This window comes from Myotis lucifugus, unplaced genomic scaffold (assembly GCF_000147115.1).
Source record: "Myotis lucifugus unplaced genomic scaffold, Myoluc2.0 scaffold_676, whole genome shotgun sequence".
Taxonomy (NCBI): Eukaryota; Metazoa; Chordata; class Mammalia; order Chiroptera; family Vespertilionidae; genus Myotis; species Myotis lucifugus.
Genome location: NW_005871724.1, coordinates 292,338 through 299,183, shown reverse-complemented (window position 1 = coordinate 299,183; position 6,846 = coordinate 292,338).

Sequence of the window (6,846 nt, the reverse complement as noted above, 5' to 3'; positions counted from 1 at the left end):
ATGACGATTCATCACAGTAGCAACATTACAGTCATGAAGTAGCAACGAAAATTATTTTATGGTTGGGTCACAACATGAGGAACTGTAGTTAAAGGGCCAGAAGGTTGAGAACCACTGGTCTAGACTCTTGGTTCTCACTCTGGAGTAGGCATCAGAACCACCTGGAAGGTTGTCCAGCTCCATCTCCCAGCCTCCCTTGCGGCTGGGCCCTGCCCCGGGGTTTCTCATTCAGAGCATGCTGATGCGCTGGCCCGGACCTCACTGAAGAACCCGGGCTGTGCCCTGTGTCTCATCGCCGCCCCCTGTGCACCACCCGCTCCGGAAGCCGTCCTGCTCTCCCTGGCGGGTTCGCTGATTCTCACGGCTCCCACCGGACTCTAGCATGACCCTCCCATGTCACTGTTTGCTTGTTTCTCAATGTCCAGACACAGCTGACCCTTAGAGCACCTGGAAAGAGATGGCAGCTGGGACACAGAGGAGGAGAGGAATGGAAACAGTGCTGAGCCGGCCGGTGTGGCTCAGTGGTTGAGCTTCGACTATGAACCAGGAGGTCAAACAGTTCCATTCCCAGTCAGGCACATGCCTGTGATGGAGGCAGCCGATCAATGATTCTCTCTCATCATTGATGTTTCTATCTCTCTGCCTCTCCTTTCCACTCTGAAATCAATAAAAAATATATATTATCAATGAAATATATCCTATCTAATAATAGACAAACATGGTAATTAACTGTACCTATGACACGATTCCCATTAGCTAATCAGAGAGATATGCAAATTAACTGCCAACCAAGATGGCGGCCGGCAGCCAGGCAGCTGAAGCAAACAGGAGGCTTGCTTGCTCCAGTGATGGAGGAAGCCAAGGTTCCCCGCCTGCCGCTGCCGGCCTCTGAGCTTGCACTCTAAGAAACAATGTTGCAAGTAAAGAAGCTAAACAATCCCCAGAAACCTGCTTTCAGCCAGCAGGGCTTCAGCCAGCAGGATCGCAACATTGTTTCAATTATAGAACCCAAACAAACCCCAGATTCCTGCTTTCAGCAGCTGAGGTCTCAGAGCTGCAGCTGGGCCTCAAAGCTAAAGCTGGCTCTCAGCTCCAGTGACAGCCATAGAATGTAAATAAATCCCAGAATAAAAAGAAAAAAGAAAAAAAGGAGAGGCTGGGAGCTTCAGTCGCCCGCCAGCCTGAAAACGGCCCTCAGCCCCTCACCCAGACTGGCAGGGCACCCCAGTGGGGACACCCACCCTGAAGGGGGTGTGACCAGCTGCAAACAGTCATCATCCCCTCATCCAGGTGGCCAGGCACCCCAGTGGGGACCCCAAACCTGAAGGGGTGTGACCAACTGCAAACAGCCATCATCCCCTCATCCAGGTGGCCAGGCACCCCAGTGGGGACCCCCAACCTGAAGGGGTGTGACCAACTGCAAACAGCCATTATCCCCTCATCCGGTGGCCAGGCACCCAAGCGGGACCGCCACCCTGAAGCAACAAGATGGCGGCTAATTTGCATACTGAAGGTGGGCAGCAGTGGGCAAGGTGGTCCACAGTCTGGGACCGGATCTGTGACCCTGCGGGGCGGGGGGCAGTGCTTGAGGCTGTCCGTGGTCTGGACCCAGATCCGTGACCCTGCAGGTCAGGGGGCAGTGCTTGAGGCTGTCCGCGGTCCCGGGACCTGGATCCGTGACCCTTCCCGACAGGGCGGCAGCTCGCACAGGGGCGGAATGGCCGGGATTGGGCAGGGCAGGACGCCTGGCTTCCGCCCAGCCCCAGTCACTCTGGGCAGGTGAGCAGCGCAGAGAGCCTCTGGACAGGGGAGGCAGGCCGGCGGAGGGCGGTCTATACTCCCCACATGGCGGTGGTAACAGCTGTGAGTGCACCAAGCGGAGCCTGCAGGCTGAGCTGAAGTAGTGCCTGCAGGCCATCAGTGCCCAGGAGTGGCTGCGCAAGATCCGCCTCCTGGCCCAGAATGTGCAGGATCGCAGGGACAGACACCGTGGCGGGCCAGACTGACGTCCTCCTGGCCACACCATGGGGGTTTGTGGATCTGCAAAGCCAGAGGCCTCCGGTGTGCACATCCCCCCTGGCATGCGAACATCCCCCAGCACACTGTCACCCTCCCGTGCCTGCAACAGTTACAAACCAAGGCGTGCACAAGTTCCCCCCGCCTCTCCACCCCACTTCCATCAACCCGGCATGCCTAACACCCCCACAGGATGTGCACACACCCCCTCTGATGCGCTCCCGTCCTTTGGAGAGTGTCTGGGTGTTCTGGGTGCTGAGGGTGGGTGCCTGTGAGATGACAGTGAGAGGGCGGAGTGGTGATGCCCTGTTCCACGGAGGCCAGTGCAGCTACAAGATCACCTCTGGGGGGTTAATGCAGGTGCTGAGGCGGGAGCAGGTGCAGACAGACACACCTGGTGGGCGCGGGCGGCCCTCTCTGAGGTGCTTTCGGTCAGCGTTCAAGATCAAGAGCCCAGAGGCGGAGAGGAATTCCGTCCTCTCAGTGAAACGGTGGGATAGTCGGGGCGACTGTAGAGGAGGAATGTGCACTTTGGGTGCCAGCACCCATGAGCGAAGGCTGTCCTGACTGAGCCTCGCTTGCTTGGGGCCTCGCGCACTCCTGCCGGGCAGAGGGTGACAGGACGTGCTTTTCGGAATTAATGAGAGAAAACGTTGATTCTCCTGCTGCCCACGAAGGTGGAAACTGAAGTGGGGAGACATGTGGGGAGTGAGCGAGGTTCCCTGTCTGGGGGTTCCAAATCTGCTGTTGGTTTATTTCACTGCTGACTAGAGATATACAGGGTGTCCCCCCAAAATATACACACACTGAATACCTACTAATTCCAATGGTTTTAAGCATAAGAAAGAAACAACAAAGGAGCTGTTATCTGTTAAAAGTGTGGGCACAAACAGGCAGTTGGACATTCCCGGAGGGGTCTCAGATTGGAGAGGGTGAAGGACAGACTGAGGGGCCCCTTCCCCCCTCCCCACCCCAGTGCATGAATTTCGTGCACCGGGCTACTAGTGTGTGTGTATATATATATATTCAATAAAATATATGTATGAAATAGTGCTGAGTCCTGCGGGCCTGACACTCCACGCTCCGCCCCAGTTCATCAATGCAGCTGGTCCTGAGGCAGCCAAGGCGTCACTTGTCAGGTTTTGCTGCTTTTCTGCGCCTGGAGCAGAAAAGCAACTGAGGCCCAGATGTTATCTTAGGGAGGAAGGTCAGGGGTCTCCACCGCGTGACCAGCGCCATGTGGGGAGGAAAGGCTATCCTGGGGGCACGTCCTTGTTTTCCCAGTTCTGCCCGTTGCTAGGCACCCAGCACCCCGCACACCCGTGTACCTCACCTACTGTCCTTGCTCTGCTCCTGTCTGTCTACCTGCCCACCGCCCTCCCAGCATCTTCCGCACCTCTCAGTGCTCTCTCCACCTCCGAGGGGTAACGCTTATCACCACCATTTCCTCAAACCTGATCCCAGGTTCCAGAACGTGTCCCAGAGCACGGAGACTGGAGCAGGAATCCCGGTGACGCCGGTGTGAGCTTCCCCCGGGGTCAGGGCGTGCAGTCAGGCAGCTCGTGGTGTGACCGAGCGCGGCCTCGGTGCATCGGCTGACCCATCACCCCAGGGATGTCCTCCAAGAGCCTCCGGCGGGGGCTTGTTTGGACGTCGGTCATCGCAGATGGAATGGGGTAAGGGGGGCGTGCTGGAGTGGTCAGCCCGCAAACAGCGTGCCTGGCGTCCTGAGTCACGCAGGGGGAAGAGGCCACGAGATGACGCAGCAGGAGCTGGGGGAGCTGAGGTGAGCTGCCCGCTGATGACCCAGGGGGTCTGAAGACAACCCGACCACCAGCCCCTCACTGGGCCCAACGTCCCTCCCTCAGACGGTGTCTCCCCCAGGCCCGCCTGACACCACAGGGACAGGGCCAAAGGCCAGGCCTTCACCCATTCCTCACTCAGCAGCCACACCTGCCCCCGGGGTGGGGGACACCCACGGGAAATGCACTACAAGCCGGGCACGAGGGGCCTGGCCCGGCCCGGCTGGGGGAGGGTCCAGCCCAAGGCCGCAGGATGTCGCAACAACACATTTCATCAGAGTGATGCCCAAAGGGGAGGGCAGGGTGTGCAGAGTGGTCCAGCCCTGCCTGTCCCACCCTCCACATCAGTATGGAGCCGGGTCCTTTTATAAAAGGCACCAGGGGCCTCGGTGAGCCATTCCCCAGCCATTGCAGCCGACAGGAGAAACCCATGGCTCAGGCACCCAAGGCTCAGGCACCCATGGCTGAAGCACCTGAGGCAGAGGCACCCGTGGCTGAGGAACCCGAGGCTGTGGTCCCTGTGGCTGAGGCACCCGTGGCTGAGGCACCCGAGGCTGAGGCACCCATGGCTGATGAACCCGATGCTGTGGTACCTGTGGCTGAGGAACCCGAGGCTGAAGTACCCGTGGCTGAGGTACCCGTGGCTGAGACACCCGAGGCTGAAACACTGCACTCGTGGCTGAGGCACCCATGGCTGAGGAACCCATGGCTGAGGCACCCGTGTCTGAGGTACCCATGGCTGAGGAATCCATGGCTGAGGAACCCGTGGCTGAGGCACCCATGGCTGAGGCACCCATGGTTGAGGAACCGCACCCGTGGCTTAGGCACCAGACCCATGGCTGACGAACCCGTGGCTGAGGCACTGTACCCGTTCCTGAGGCACCCGTGGATGAGGATGCGCACCCGTGGCTTAGGCATCCCACCCGTGGCTGAGGCACCAGTGGCTGAGGCACCTGTAGCTGAGGCACCCATGGCTGAGGCACCTGTAGCTGAGGCACCCATGGCTGAGGCACCCGAGGCTGAGGCACCCATGGCTGAGGCACCTGTAGCTGAGGCACCAGTGGCTGAGGCACCCGTGGCTGAGGCACCTGTAGCTGAGGCACCAGTGGCTGAGGCACCTGTAGCTGAGGCACCCATGGATGAGGATCCCGTGGCTGAGGGACCCGAGGCTGAGGCACCGTGGCTGAGGCACTGTGGATAACCTGAAGGGACGGAAGGGGGGCACGGGGAGGGATGTTGCAGGGAGGGAGGGGGCGCCTGGCTGCCAGGAAGCTCTTGGCAGCAGTGGTTTCTCTGGGGTGAGTGAGCTGATGGCCGTTGACTAATAAAACGCTTGTGAACTGATCCTGGTCTCAGAGAAACAGATTATTTCCTTAAAGCAGCGGTTCTCAACCTGTGGGTCGCGACCCCTTTGGCGGTCGAATGACCCTTTCACAGGGGCCGCCTAAGACCATCCTGTGTATCAGATATTTGCGTGACGATTCATCACAGTAGCAACATTACAGTGATGAAGTAACAATGAAAATAATTTTATGGTTGGGTCACAGCATGAGAAACTGTATTTAAAGGGCCAGAAGGTAGAGAACCACTGCTAAAGCCTCAACACCCCCCCCCACACACACACGCACACACCACAGAACTCCAGGTGGTCACTACGTGCGCATCCCTGCCCCTGTCGTGGCCCCGGGAGGACCGTGGGACCCGCATCCGTTCATTCAGCCAGGCAGGCATGGAGCCCCTCCTCAGACCCTGGCCTGCACCTTCCATCTCTCCAGGCGGGATTCCTCAGGTCACACCTCTTCGCGGGCGCAGAGCCACTGTTTTCCTCTTTAGCCACGAAGACCGTAGAACACAGTGACAGCCTGAGAGAGGAAGGGTCAGGGAGGACCGGGATCCCCAGCAGGGAAGGCCCGGCCGCAGGACCAGTGCCTCCAGGGAGCAGCCCGTGACTCGCGGAGGCCAGCAGGTCAGCGCCGACCTGGTTCAGGCAGCGGAGTCTCTTCTATCTGAGTCAGTGTCACCAGAGCAGGAAGGGCGTTGTCAGGGCCAGCCTGACAGGTTGAGCCGGGCTGAGGCAGGGAGGTGGGAATTGAGAAAAGAAAGAAAGACAGGAAAGCGGGGTCGGGAGGACCCCAGTTCTCGAAGAACTGAAGTAACTTTATTAGCCACACAATCCTATTTATACACAACACACTGAATAGGAGGTCTGTCAAGAGGAATGTATTCTTTCTTCCTCTTCATCTCTAAGGGAGAGACACAGCAGAAGGACAAATTCTCGGTACAACAAATCTCAGTAAATAGTTACAGACTTCTTGGTAATGTATGAAAGGCTGTTCTTATTCTACAAATGTTGCTCTCATTCTACTGATAATCGCCATCCAAACAAGTCTGGGAAAACTGTGTGGGTAAGGGTCCCAGCCTCGCTAGCCCCTTCAGGTGCAAGGACCTTCCCAGCTTACATCTGGCCCTCAACAGATCCCCCTTCTTTGTTTTTTTAGGCAAAGTTTATGTAGTTCTATTTGCAGGGATCGGATGCTGGATCCGATGGTTTGGAAGCAGACTTGAAGTAAACAGAAAGTAATGAGAGCAAGGATAGCAACAATTAATAGAGACCAAATAAAAGACTGTAATCCATGAAAGGACATGAGGCTTTGAATTTCATTAAAAATATTCTGTGCTACTTCGCTAGAAGGCAACAGAGCAGAACCTGCATCTTTAATAGCTTGAATCTCTCCATGTAATCTACTGATGTCTAAAGTAGTTAGTCTGATCCCAAACTCCTAACAGGTGGTTGCAAACCCGATCCCAATGCCACATAGTACCATTATATATCTTGGGGGTGACACAAATCCAATCAAACTCAGCATGACACCGAAGGGTAGAACGCACTTTCAAGCTGTGCATTTGATCTCCTATAAGGAGGACAGCTTCTTCTAGTGCATTGAGCCTTTGTACTATTTTCTTATCTATGAGCTCTTGAGCTCCTAAGGCATCCGAAACATTTTCCCCAAGCCATCCACAAAATGAG